The sequence below is a fragment of the Lactuca virosa genome, chromosome 4, assembly GCF_052849685.1.
Source record: "Lactuca virosa cultivar CGN04683 chromosome 4, Lactuca_virosa_CGN04683_v6, whole genome shotgun sequence".
In the NCBI taxonomy this organism is placed as follows: domain Eukaryota; kingdom Viridiplantae; phylum Streptophyta; class Magnoliopsida; order Asterales; family Asteraceae; genus Lactuca; species Lactuca virosa.
Window position 1 is genome coordinate 410,871,494 of NC_136429.1, and position 14,961 is coordinate 410,886,454.

The window sequence follows — 14,961 nt, forward strand, 5'->3', positions numbered from 1 at the left end:
TCGACGAGTTAATGGAAGAACTCGACGAGTTCATGGAAGAACTCAACAAGTTGGATCGTGAAATCACGATTCTATGGTTCTCAGAAACACGTCGAGTTGAAGGGGTAACTCGACGAGTTGAGTCAACTCGAAGTGTTGACTATGACTTTGACTTTGACTATGACCATAGTTGATCCTAAGGGGGTTATGAGTATGAATTGCTATGTAAGAGGTTGTTCTGTTTAGGGGTTTGAGTAGAGTTGATTTTCGGAGCAGAGACGTTTCAGCTAGCACCCGACATTGAGGTGAGTTTTCCTCCTATAGGAACGAGTCGAAGGCACCAATGCCGGTCTGTATGTATGATTGTATGTTCTAGATATTGTCTGATGCCGGGTGGTGCCCGAGGAATGTTTATATGCTTTCCGGACTACGGTTCGATGTCGGGAAATGCCCGAGGAATGTTTGTATGCTTGATGTCTTCGTGATTCTTGAATGTGTCTGTGTTTATATGTTTCCGGACTAAGGTTCGATGTCAGGCGGTGCCCGAGGAATGTTTATATGCTTTCCGGATTTTGGTCCGATGTCGGGCGGTGCCCGATGAATGTTTATATGTTTATGCTATGTGATATGTTTATGTGTATTGTGATATGTTTATATGCATGTCGAGCTCAGCTCGATGCCGGGCGGGGCCTGATGCTGGACATTGTCCGATGCCTGGCGGGACCCATGATATGTGATTATGTGTATGGTATGTGGTAGTTTGGGGAGACTCACTAAGCTTCGTGCTTATAGTTTTCAGTTTTGGTCTCAGGTACTTTTAGTAGCAAAGGGAAAAGCTCGGGATGACTGCAGTGCATACACCATTATGTTTAGCCTGGGATGATTACTCTGGTGTTTTGATTTGGAAACTCTGATAATAATGTTGTCAGATAGTTTGACTTATGTTTCGATGAAATGTTTTGATAACTATGGTTTTATTTAATGATTTAAAACGAAATTTTGGTCATGGTTTTTGGGATGTTTCAGAATCATTTAGCATTATCTAAGGATTCATCATGTATTCTCAACATCTATTCAACTATCATGGTATTTGACCATGTTGACCACAATCCCACTCCAAGGCGAATCATATAGCATTATCCAATTAACTTTTATTTTGGATTGCTACTATAAGAACATTTAATAATTTTCACCTTCCTTATCATATTTGACTATCTTGACCACAATCCGAGTTCGGAGCGAATCATCTAACATTATTAAAACTATATGTTCATCTATATCATGGTATTGGACTATGTTGACCATAGTACCAGGATACCAAGATAAAAATCAAGTTGTTTAGTCTTTTGTGTTTGGTTGATTTTAACTCTATAAATTTTTTATACAATTACATGGAAATTGTTTACAAGTAGCTTTAATTGTATTTAGTTCCTTACACAATACAATGGATATTGGTTCTTTATATGTTGTTTACACACATTTTCTTTTATAATTTTTATAGTAAGTGTTATGAAAAATAGGAGTAATATATAGTAAAAACAAACGATCATTTAAAGAACATAATATTGAAATTTTGTTGGTTTGATTGTAAATATTAAAAAGAACTGCAAGTACATAATTATCATAAGTAACCATCATTGCACGGAAGGAAGGAGAAGTGGCAATGTTGACACTTCCAATATCCATCTAATGTAACCAATGTTCTAAATGGCGTGAGGCGTGGCGTGGCGGTAAGGCCAAACCTCAAGCTTAGTGAGCCATGACGTTTTTCAAGGTGTGATGTAAGACGGCAATTTTGTATTAATTTACAATTATATTACCACATAAATTAAAATTTATATTAAATATAACTACTTTTTAGAAGTGTCATATTAATAACTAATAACAAAAAGTTATCAAAAAACACAATATTTATATCTCCGATTAGAAAAGATATAACAAAGAGAAAAAAAAACGTGTCTCAAACGAAAAAACACGCGCCATACCACGCCATAACGCGTCATGGCACACCATATTATACCTTGTCACGCGACACGCCTAACATCAACGTTACGAGGTTTTTCATAACGGCGAAGCCACGCCTCACGACATGACACGCATTGACGTGCGTCATGACACGCCTTTTAGAACACTGGATGTAACTATCCGTTTTTATCGGGAAAATAATTCTTGATACCGATGTAATGCAATCACCAGTTTTTAATAGTGAAATTGATTACAAATCAATTAAATAATTAATTGTAACATCCTTTTACAACTATAACCGTATAACTTCCATTATATATATATATATATATATATATATATATATATATATATATATATATATATATATATAGAGGAGGGTTCAATTGAGAAAAAAAAAGGTTGAGAATGGGGGAATCATTCTCAGCCAATCATTTAATTAGCATCTTAACATAAAAAACACGGTGGCAAAATTGTAAATATAATATGATATCCTTCAATCACAGATACATAATTGTGGATAATTTGATAACAATTCAAATTCATTACTACTCGATCGTTCATCATCCAAATTTCTTCTCCAACCTTCAACGATCATCCAGATTTCTTCAATTAAATCATCGATCAACATCATCTAGTGTTAATCAATCATCCATCTTCGTCAAAAACACGTTCATCAACATCATTCAATAGTAGACAAAAAAAATCGTTTTTGGTTCTTTCAATCCAACCTTCAATTATGCTTGAATTCGAGCATATCTTCAACATCTATGATTAATTATACTCCCAGTGTCATTAGATCAACATCATCGATAATCAACAACAATTTCACTTCATATCATTCATTCAACATCGATCATCAAACAAAACTTCTAAATTAAGGTTAGAAAAACGTCAAATCATTTTCTTTTTGAAAAATTTCATATAATTCTCTATCAATCTACTATTTTATAAGTTTTAAATAGTCAAAGTATCATGTTTTTAGCATTTTTAAAAAAAAAAACTTACTTGTATGCACTCCAACTGTTTGATGATATGCATAAACTAAATTACCACGTTATATTCACATATGAATATGTTTTCGCACCTTAATCAGTATATGATTATTAAAACACAAAACAAACATACAATTTTATATGGTATTCATATGTGAATAACATATAAAAATTATATATATTTGTGAATATACCTTGTAATATTCATATGTTAATATCCTCTGTAATATTCATATGTGAATAAACTGTGTAATATTCACATATGAATATACCATCTAATATTCATAAGTGAATATATCATCTAATACTTACAAGTGAAAATACTATGTAATATTCACAAGTGAATGCATCATTTAATATTTAAATATGAATATATTGTATCATATTCACAAGTGTATATACTATATATTATTCATATGTGAATATACTGTGTAATATTCATGAATGAATATACCATGCAATATTTAGATGTGACTAGAATGTGTAATATTCACAAGTAAATATATCATATACTATTCACATGTGAATCTACCATATAATATTCATATGTGAATATACTATGTAATATTCATTTGTGAATATACCATGTAATATCACATGTAAATATACAATATAAACAACATATATCATATAATATTCACATATGATTATACATTCATGTGTGAATATACCATATGATAATTAGAATGTGATAAATCGCTATTATTATGAACTAAAAGTATATTTTTAACATTTTTTATGTGTATTCACATGTTTTTCAGGCATCGTTATAACTCAATAAAAGAATAACATTTCAATCAATGGTTGGTTCATATCCCGGTGGTTGACGATTGGTTGACGTAATTGAGAAGATATCATTGACGAAGACAATATGTTTTTATATTCACGTGTAAATGTTATACAATTTAATATATTCTTCATTTTGATCGTGTTAAATTCAAATGCAAATGATATTCATTAACCAACACAATGTTGTTTGTCTTAGTATAATGTTGATTTTACATGTAAAATAATATTGTTACAATATACAAAAAAACTATTCACAAACCAATTCTTATAGTGTATTATTTATTTTTATATATAAAGGTTGTATTCACAAAATAAATAAATCAACATGTATAGTTTATTCACATAAATAAAAATAACAGATTACAATGATGTTTTTACTAGTGTGATTGAAGTTAGTAACATCATCAGTAAATATGTCGTAATGATTTCTAAACTTTATTCATATATGAATAAATAGCATGTCATGATGATGTCATCACTAGTAGGAATGAAAATTTAGTGACATCATCAAAACAATTTGCCGCAATGAAGTTTAGTCTCGGAATTGGACGAAATTCGCATATTTGATGTAAAATGGTGCGATTTACAAAACTCACCGCTTTGCTGTGACGTACGGTGTTTTTCGGCCATTCGGGACTGTTTAGGGCCTCAAAATGACGTTTTTCTATTTTTATAATTTTCCGAAAAAAAAGTTATCATTTATTCACAAATGAATATAACATTAATAAAAATATATATGCTTATATAATTATTTTATTAACCTAAAAAGATTAGTTGTATGTGAATAAATATATATTCTTATCAAATACTTTTTTTATTTTTAATTTTATATATTTTGTAGTTCTCGGTTTTATTGACAGTTTTATTCATTTGTGAATAATACATATATATATATTCACATTTGATTATTACATATATATTCATTTGTGAATATTACATATGTTCACATGCGGATATAATTCTTATATGTTATTCACATATGAATTACAATCTTGCTTAGGACCTCAAAACAATGTTTTTTTTCCGAAAAAAATACATTATCACTTATGAATAAAAAATATGATTAATTTTTTTATAATTTAAATATCATTCATATATGAATATAGCATATAATAAACATAGTATATTCATATTTAAATATTAGACGATGCATTCAATTGTGAATATTACATAGTATATTCACTTGTGAATATTAGATGGTATATTCACTTATGAATATTATATGATATTTTCATATGTGAATATTACATAGTATTACATGGTATATCACATGTGAATTTTACATATTATATTCACTTGTGAATATAATATGATATATTCACTTATGAATATTACACAGTATATTCACATATGAATATTACAATGTGTTTTCACAAATATATATAATTTTTATACGTTATTCACATATGAATAACATACAGACTTGCATATTTGTTTTTTTTTTTAATAATCATATACTGATTCAGGTCGGAAAACATATTCATATGTGAATATAACGTGGTAATTTAGTTTATGCATTTCATCAAACAGTTGGAGTGCATACAAGTTAACTTTTTTAAAAATGTTAAAAACATGATACTTCCAATTCAAGTTATCAATTCCAAATCATCATATACTTCCGATTTCGACTTTGAAGCGTGCAATTCCGATTTTCATTTCATTCCAAAAAAAAATCCGATTTCAATTTTGAAACCTTGAAATCCCGATTCCATATTTCTTTGTAATATTAATAATCAAGACGCGAACTGTTCCGATTAGAATACATGTTCCAATTTCAAAAGTGTAGCACCTGGTTCCTGGTACGTATTTCTTTCTTAGTAATTTACATTTTTGGCCTTGGACTCGGCGAGTCAAAGGACCAACTCGCCGAGTAGAAGCGGGACGAAACGTGGGACTTAAGTGTTGAACTCGGCGAGTCGGGTTCCGGACTCGGCGAGTAGGTGATGTGCGGACAAAAACCCTAATCTGAGGGTTTGCACCCTATTTAAGCAATGATATGACGGCCATATGGTCCCTTATGCTCCCAAAACACTTCTCATTGAAACCCTATCCGTTTGTGCTTTGTTGAGGCCATTTTTGGTGTTCTTGTGTGGTTGTAAAGCTTGGAAGGGAGAAAGTAGCTTGGAACCTGAGTTGGGGACAGTAGATCCAAGGATTTTACTTCATTTTCAGCAGCTTCAAGGTATAATGCCCTGTCTTGACTCATCTATGTGTTCATTCATCTTTAACTTGAGATTTCTTTGGATTGCTAAGTCATGTTTCGATATTGGAAGTGTGGAGTGGGTTTTGACTTCAAATTTGGGCCTTAAGAGGGGTTTCATGGCATAAAGGTGCCAACTTTAGGGCCATGAGAGCCCCATGCACATTGTAGGACACTTTATGTGGATTTTTGAGCTAAAAACCCCATGCATGTGCATCAAGTTTGGAACTTTACGTATAAGGTGGACATTAGGAGGCCAGATCTATAGTTTTGATGTGCTAGATCTCATTTAAATCAACTGTATGGAATTGGTCAAGACTGAACTCGGCGAGTCCATTCTTGGACTCGGCGAGTCCAAGGCAATCTCCTTAGAACTCGACGAGTTGTTCATCAACTCGGCGAGTCGAGGACAGATCTTGTTCATCAGATGAAGGTGAACTCGGCGAGTCGGATGAGTTTTCATGTGGCGTTCGTATGAGAGAAGAACTCGTCGAGTTGACGGCCCAACTCGACGAGTGGGGTCACGGATGAGGACGAGTAAAGAGTGAGGGACTCGGCGAGTTGACGGCCCAACTCGGCGAGTCGGGTCAACTGGAAGTTGATTTTGACTTGGACTTGATTGGGGGTAAAATGGTCATTTTACCCTAAGAGTAGATATCAGTTTTTAACCGAGTGTTTGTGGGGATTGTAGCCGGAGGATTTCCGGAGCAGCAGCGGACGGAGGATTCCCGCACAGAGTACCAGCAGCTTCTCGTACGAGGTGAGTTACCTTCCAGTAGGGGTGGGTCTAAGGCCACAATGCCGGCCCACCAATGAGGAGTATTTAGAAGATGATTGTCTTTGTGATAATTATCTTGGTCTGGTTATGTGTTTGGTTATGAGTTATATCTGTATGATATGTTACGTGCATGATAGGGATAGTTTCCCGGATAGCGGTCCTTAGGACCGATGGGTAGGTCAGTACCCGGATATGCCTGACTGTATACTTATATCTTGTTTCTGTATGCTAGTGGTAGGGGGTGGAATAGTCCCCAGTTACCGGTTGAAAGATACCGACGATGGTTACCGGTTGAAAGATACCGATGATGTTTACCGGTTGAAAGATACCGACGATGGTTACCGGTTGAAAGATACCGATGATGTTTACCGGTTGAAAGATACCGACAATGACTACCGGTTGGAAAATACCGATGATGATTACCGGTTGAAAGATACCGAGGACTTGTGTGGTATGTGGTATGATGGGGGAACTCACTAAGCTTATATGTTATGGCGCTGTGATCTTGATATATTATGTGTGTGCACGGTTCAGGATCGTTCCATGTGAACGGTATCCCAGTTCAGGTACTGTTTGATTCGGGTGCCACCCGATCGTTTGTCTCTCTTGCACTTAGCAAGAAGTTTCCTGAGTCTTCGGGCATGTTGGATTGCCCTCTAGAGGTCGAGATTGCGGATGACCAATCGGTGCGAGCGACGGAGGTTTACCGAGATTGCGTCCTACGACTGTTTGAGGAGCGTTATCTGGTAGATCTGGTTCCCATACCTTTGCGGGGGAACAAGGTTATTATTGGCATGGATTGGCTGAGCCCCAATGGGGCAATGATCGACTGTGCGCAGCAGTTGGTATGGATCAGGACCCCAAGTGGGGGAGTGCTGGTGATTCAGGGCGAGAGGCCACAGCAAGGACCAGCGTTATGTTCAGCAGCGAGAGCTAGGAGTTACCTCCAGCAGGGCTGCGCAGGTTACGTCGCCTATGTTATGGATACCCGGGAGGTGGGTAGGACGACGGTGGGCGATGTGCCCGTGGTGCGAGAGTTCGCGGACGTATTCCCCGAGGAGCTGCCTGGGATACCTCCGGAGCGACAGGTGGAGTTCAGGATCGACCTAGTCCCTGGTGCGGCTCCGATAGCCAAGGCACCGTATCGGTTGGCTCCTCCTGAGATGCAGGAGGTGTCTACACAGCTGCAGGAGCTGTTAGACAAGGGTTTTATTAGACCGAGCAGTTCACCCTGGGGAGCCCCGATTCTGTTCGTAAAGAAGAAGGACGGGTCGCATCGGATGTGTATAGACTATAGGGAGCTGAATAAGGTAACAGTGAAGAACCGCTACCCACTCCCGAGGATTGACGACCTCTTTGACCAGCTACAGGGAGCATCTTGGTTCTCCAAGATCGATTTGCGTTCAGGGTATCATCAGATGAGGGTCAGAGAGGAGGATGTGCAGAAGACGGCGTTTCGGATGCGTTATGGCCACTATGAGTTCGTGGTGATGCCTTTCGGGCTCACCAATGCTCCTGCCGCGTTCATGGACCTCATGAACCGCGTGTGTAGACCGATGTTAGACCGGTCTGTAATAGTGTTTATCGACGATATCTTGGTTTACTCCAAGACACGAGAGCAGCATGGGGAGCACCTGCGAGAGGTTCTGGAGACTTTGAGGAGGGAGAACTTGTATGCCAAGTTCTCCAAGTGTGAGTTCTGGTTGCGCGAGGTGCAGTTTCTTGGGCACCTTGTCAACCAGGACGGGATTTCGGTAGATCCGGCCAAAGTGGAGGCCGTGATGAGATGGTAGGTTCCGAGGTCTCCATCTAAGATTCGGAGTTTCCTGGGATTAGCTGGCTACTATCGGAGATTCATCCAGGATTTCTCCAAGATAGCCTTACCCCTGGCCCGGCTAACGAGGAAGGTCGTGGTCTTTCGTTGGGGGCCTGAGCAGCAGGCTGCATTCGAGACGCTGAGACAGAGATTGTGCGAGGCGCCAATCTTAGCCCTGCCAGAGGGCATGGAGGATCTCGTCGTGTACTGTGATGCGTCCATCTCGGGCTTGGGCGCAGTATTGATGCAGAGAGGGCATATTATCGCTTACGCTTCGAGGCAGCTGAAGCCTCACAAGGCGAACTACCCGACGCATGATTTGGAGCTGGGGGCTATTGTGTTCGTCCTTAAGATTTGGCGTCATTACCTCTATGGGGTTCGTTGTACGATTTACACGGACCACAAGAGCCTGAGGTATCTCATGGATCAGCCGAATCTGAACATGAGGCAGCGTCGGTGGTTGGACATGGTAAAGGATTACGATTGCGAGATCCTTTACCACCCGGGGAAGGCCAATGTCGTGGCCGATGCGCTTAGCCGCAAGGCAACGCCGATCAGGGATATCTGTCTAAGGATGACAGTGGTGACTCCGCTTTTGGAGCGGATTCGGGAGGCTCAGCAGGAGGCTATGAAGGAGGAACATCGGAAGAGCGAGCGGATTCTGGGACAGGTTTCCTCCTTCGACTATGATAGCCGAGGTTTATTGACTCTTCACCGTAGGGTGTGGGTCCCTTATCATGGAGGCGTGCGCCAGATCCTGATGGAGGAGGCACACAAATCCAGATTTTCTATCCATCCCGGGGCGACAAAGATGTATAGGGATCTTCGTCCCGATTATTGGTGGCCCTGCATGAAGCGGGACGTAGCATGGTATGTAGAGCGGTGCTTGACCTGCAGGAAGGTCAAGGCCGAGCACCAGAGGCCGCACGGCAAGATGCAGCTGTTGGATATTCCGCTGTGGAAATGGGAGGACATTACGATGGATTTCATCACAAAGCTTCCCAGGACCGCGTGGGGGGTGGATTCGATTTGGGTCATCGTCGATCGATTGACCAAGTGCGCCCATTTTATCCCAATTCAGGAGAGCATCTCGGCCGAGAAGCTGGCCGATATCTATATTCGGGAGGTAGTGGCGCGGCACGGGGTGCCAGTTTCGGTGATTTCGGACAGGGACGTTCGGTTTACTTCCAGGTTTTGGAAGAAGTTTCATGACGAGCTGGGTACTCGTCTGCATTTTAGCACCGCCTTTCACCCGCAGACGGATGGTCAGAGCGAGCAGACCATCCAGACATTAGAGGATATGCTGCGGGCATGCGTTTTAGACTTCGGAGGTAGCTGGGATACCTACCTTCCGTTGGCGGAATTCTCGTATAATAATAGCTATCATGCGAGTATCGATTGACCTCCCTTCCAGATGTTGTACGGGAGGAAGTGCAGGACCCCGATATGCTGGGGCGAGGTTGGCCAGAGGGTCATGGGGAGCACCGATGTAGTGCTCAAGACGACCGAACGGATTCAGCAGGTCAGGAGCAGACTTCAGACTGCGCAGAGTCGGCAGAAAAGTTATGCCGACAAGCACCGATCGGACCTGGAGTTTCAGGTCGGGGATATGGTTCTCCTGAAGGTGTCGCCATGGAAGGGCGTCATCCGCTTCAGGAAACGGGGCAAGTTGGGTCCCAGGTATATTGGACCCTTCAGGGTTATAGCCCGGGTGGGCAAGGTGGCCTATAGGTTGGATCTACCAGCCGAACTCAGACAGATCCACAACACTTTCCACGTCTCTCAGCTGCAGAAGTTCCTGGTGGACGACTCAGCAGTGGTACCCTTAGAGGACATTCAGGTCGATGACAGCCTGAATTATATTGAGCGGCCAGTGGCGATCCTCGACCGGAAGTCGAAGGATCTAAGGAACAAGAGGGTTGAGCTCGTAAAGGTGCAATGGCAGCAACGGAAGGGGTCGGAGTGGACTTGGGAGCCAGCGGACGAGATGATGGAGCATTACCCCGAGCTGTTCCAGGATCAAGTTTGGAACTTTACGTATAAGGTGGACATTAGGAGGCCAGATCTATAGTTTTGATGTGCTAGATCTCATTTAAATCAACTGTATGGAATTGGTCAAGACTGAACTCGGCGAGTCCATTCTTGGACTCGGCGAGTCCAAGGCAATCTCCTTAGAACTCGACGAGTTGTTCATCAACTCGGCGAGTCGAGGACAGATCTTGTTCATCAGATGAAGGTGAACTCGGCGAGTCGGATGAGTTTTCATGTGGCGTTCGTATGAGAGAAGAACTCGTCGAGTTGACGGCCCAACTCGACGAGTGGGGTCACGGATGAGGACGAGTAAAGAGTGAGGGACTCGGCGAGTTGACGGCCCAACTCGGCGAGTCGGGTCAACTGGAAGTTGATTTTGACTTGGACTTGATTGGGGGTAAAATGGTCATTTTACCCTAAGAGTAGATATCAGTTTTTAACCGAGTGTTTGTGGGGATTGTAGCCGGAGGATTTCCGGAGCAGCAGCGGACGGAGGATTCCCGCACAGAGTACCAGCAGCTTCTCGTACGAGGTGAGTTACCTTCCAGTAGGGGTGGGTCTAAGGCCACAATGCCGGCCCACCAATGAGGAGTATTTAGAAGATGATTGTCTTTGTGATAATTATCTTGGTCTGGTTATGTGTTTGGTTATGAGTTATATCTGTATGATATGTTACGTGCATGATAGGGATAGTTTCCCGGATAGCGGTCCTTAGGACCGATGGGTAGGTCAGTACCCGGATATGCCTGACTGTATACTTATATCTTGTTTCTGTATGCTAGTGGTAGGGGGTGGAATAGTCCCCAGTTACCGGTTGAAAGATACCGACGATGGTTACCGGTTGAAAGATACCGATGATGTTTACCGGTTGAAAGATACCGACGATGGTTACCGGTTGAAAGATACCGATGATGTTTACCGGTTGAAAGATACCGACGATGACTACCGGTTGGAAGATACCGATGATGATTACCGGTTGAAAGATACCGAGGACTTGTGTGGTATGTGGTATGATGGGGGAACTCACTAAGCTTTGTGCTTACGGTTTCGGTTTTGGTTTCAGGTACCTCTTCGTCTAAGGGGAAGGAGCCGGCGGCATAGCATCGCATCACACACACACACACATGATTTCCGCATGGAGTTTTCTGGGATTGTACTCTGATATATTATTATTCTATGACTTGGGTTTTCAGACTTGATACATTGTTTTATGAGATGATGTGTTTTCACAATGTTTTCTTATGAATGTTTTTATGTGTTGGATAATTAAAAAGAAATTTTTGGACCTGAAAAATGGGATGTTACAAAAAGCTTCCGACTTCAGATGCGACATCCTATGTCTGATCCATTTCACTTTTTGATTTTGATTTCTGAAAATCCGATTAGGAACCTGTGAGTACCGATTCCGAGTCCTTCAATGTCGACTGTGACTGCGAGTCCAGAACTCCAATTCCAATTTCATGAACAACAAAGAAATTCCGATTCCAACTGAGTTCGTTTGCAAATCTGGGAAATTCAAATTCGGAGTATTCAACAAAGAAATCGATGTTACGTATTTGAGATTGAAGGTTATTATCATATTTACAAGTTTGTCACCGTGTCTTTTATGCTTAGATTAAATGAGTGGCTGAGAATGATTCCCCCATTCTCAACCTTTTTTATTTTCTCAATTGAACTTATATATATATATATATATATATATATATATATATATATATATATATATATATATATATATTAATTGGGATAATGACTTGATAGGGTAAGATACTTTTTGAAATGTACACATTTAGTCCTTATTCTTTTTTTTGTAAAATAAACTCTTATACTTTATTAATATGTACACATTAGGTCCTTTTCACCGGATTCTACAGGTTTTGCTGACGTGGAAGGGTTTATTTTACAAAAAAAAAAGAATAAGGACTAAATGTGTACATTTCAAAAAGTATCTTACCCTATCAAGTCATTTTCCCTTTCTTTTATTTTGTTGAAATGAAATACCAAGGTGGCATCCACATATCCACAACGAGATTTTTCCAACTTTTATTCATCATGAAAAAGAGGGAGAACCCCGATCTCCGGCGACTCCTTTGTGTGTTCCTACACATCACTGGTAGCAAGGAGGAATGATGGCAAAAACAACAAGGTCGAAGGGGGAGGCAGGAGGAAGTAGAGACGGTAGTTGGCGGCGAGGAGCTGCTCTGGTAGCCCCCTCGTCGATTCTTTCTTCTTTTTCTAGCAACATATCTCAAAGATGGAGGCAAAGAGAGACAGATCGGAGAAACACAACAGGTAAAGGGTGTTTGGCTGTTGCTGTTCGACCGGAAGGAAGAGAGACGAGAAAGAGAAGGGTCGCCGCCCTTTTCTTGTTGCTGGAGGATCACCCACCTCCGGTGACTAAGCTAATTAATTGCTATTTAGTGCCACTTGTGCTTCCACATCAGCAAAACCTGTAGAATCCGGTGAAAATGACCTAATGTGTACATATTAATAAAGTATAAAGGTTTATTTTACAAAAAAAAAATAAGGACTAAATGTGTACAATTCAAAAAATATCTTACCCTATCAAGTCATTTTCCCTAAAAGAAAATCCGTATATGACCGGTATACCGGGTATAGCCGGTCACAAGGATTGCATTGTTACAAAGAATAAAGTATAAGGGTTTATTTTACAAAAAAAAAAAGAATAAGGATTAAATATGTACATTTCAAAAAGTATCTTACACTATCAAGTCATTATCCCTATATTAATTTCGTGTTCCCTTATGAACAGTAACAGACCACAGATACTGTTCATCGTGTTACCCTACTCAACATCGGTTAGTTCCACCGCTCATCATCGGCTTCTCCCTTAATATGCGTACAGTGATACCCACCGCCTCATCCGTTTAACAAACATACCAGTTGATCTAGATTCATCGGCGAACCCTTGCTTTTCCATCAAAGACATACTCAGGTCTCAATATATTGCATCGACTTCAATTATCTTCATTCCTTCAGCGATTTCATGCCCTAAATTGAATCTCTCATTTTCTTCAGTTCTTTAACTCGGTCGTTCTACACTCACACCGCCCCCACCATAACGACCGTCGCCGTCGGCATCAACGCTTTTGGGTATAGGCTATTTCAGGTACAAAGAAAACGGATTACGCCTGCGATACCCATGAGCAATTCTATTTGCTACTCTAGGACCCAGGTATGAACAATCCCACTTTCTGAAATCGAACCTTTAATTTAGGTTTTCTTCTGATTTTGATTTTGATTCTGATTAGGGTTCAATCTCTTTTAGATAACTATCTGACCCATAATTTCTTTTCCGGTTTTGGTTTTGGTTTTGGAGTTGAGTACGACATCTGAAGGCTCGAAGACAAACCGTTGTTTCCTTCCGGTAATGTTCCATCCAATTTGGGTTCTGTATATTCAACTTTGTTTCCACATCGAATCTTAATTTGTTGTTTTCACTGTAAAAAAAATGTAGCAGAGCGAAGAAAGGGAGCTGTAGAGTACCCATTTGCAGAAGAGATTGACACACATGATTTGAAAAAGGAAGGTATCTGGTGTAATTTTTTATCTTATTCCTTCTCAGACTATTGGGCAACAAAAAAGGGAGCCCAAAGAAAATCGGTTCTTTTCTTTTTGTTCTTTTGCTGCTTAATTCTCAATTGGGGACCAATATTTTGTTGGGTTGGTTCTTACTTTATTTACACATAGGTTGAATCTATGGTTTTAGTGTTTTCTGTGTTCTTTACACTTACTTTTTGCCTGAAAATATGACCATATTCCCTATTAAAGTTGGAGCATGTTATCAACCACAAATTCACATGTCGTGATTTTCTTCAACTATGCAAACAGGTAATATATGTGTTATAATAGGAGTACCTTACAAATTTCAATTGGGTTTATTCAGTCAATATTTTGATTGGGCAACAAAGCCAATAAGTTTTAACACAAACACAAATCCAAACCCTCCAACCCATGCATGGGAAACTTTTCTAGTTTGAAACTAAATTTATCACTTCCACTATTTATTTATGTCGGTGGTAATAATGACATTTACTTAATTGGATTGGAGGTACGTATTATTGAAAAAATTTGCCATTCATTATTACATTTAGTATGATTAGGGGAAAATGTATTTAGGTGCCCAAGTTTGCATACCCTAACCTTAAAACCATGCAGTATTGATAAATAATTTAATTTTTTTCGTTCTGGAGATTTTATTTTCAATTATCTTAATTCTTAATCACATACGTTCGATACGAGATTTCTCTACGGCTCTCTCAATCACGTTTCCTCTTTTCAGTCATATTCCTAGATATGTTTGACCATTGCTGGGTTAAAAATTGGTCTCTTTCCACTTTCTTGAAAAATCAAAATAACAAAATTGCTTTTAAAACGTGTTTTTGAC

The 14,961-nt window shown here is 39.7% G+C and overlaps 1 long non-coding RNA gene across 1 annotated transcript; it reads left to right on the forward strand.

Annotated features, from left to right (window-relative positions):
- The first annotated feature begins 13,342 nt into the window (after nt 1-13,342).
- On the forward strand, nt 13,343-14,303 carry LOC145169077 (uncharacterized). The gene is made up of 3 exons (XR_013742282.1): nt 13,343-13,509; nt 13,593-13,941; nt 14,035-14,303. It is a non-coding gene; the product is annotated as an uncharacterized LOC145169077 (long non-coding RNA).
- The last annotated feature ends 658 nt before the right edge of the window (nt 14,304-14,961 follow it).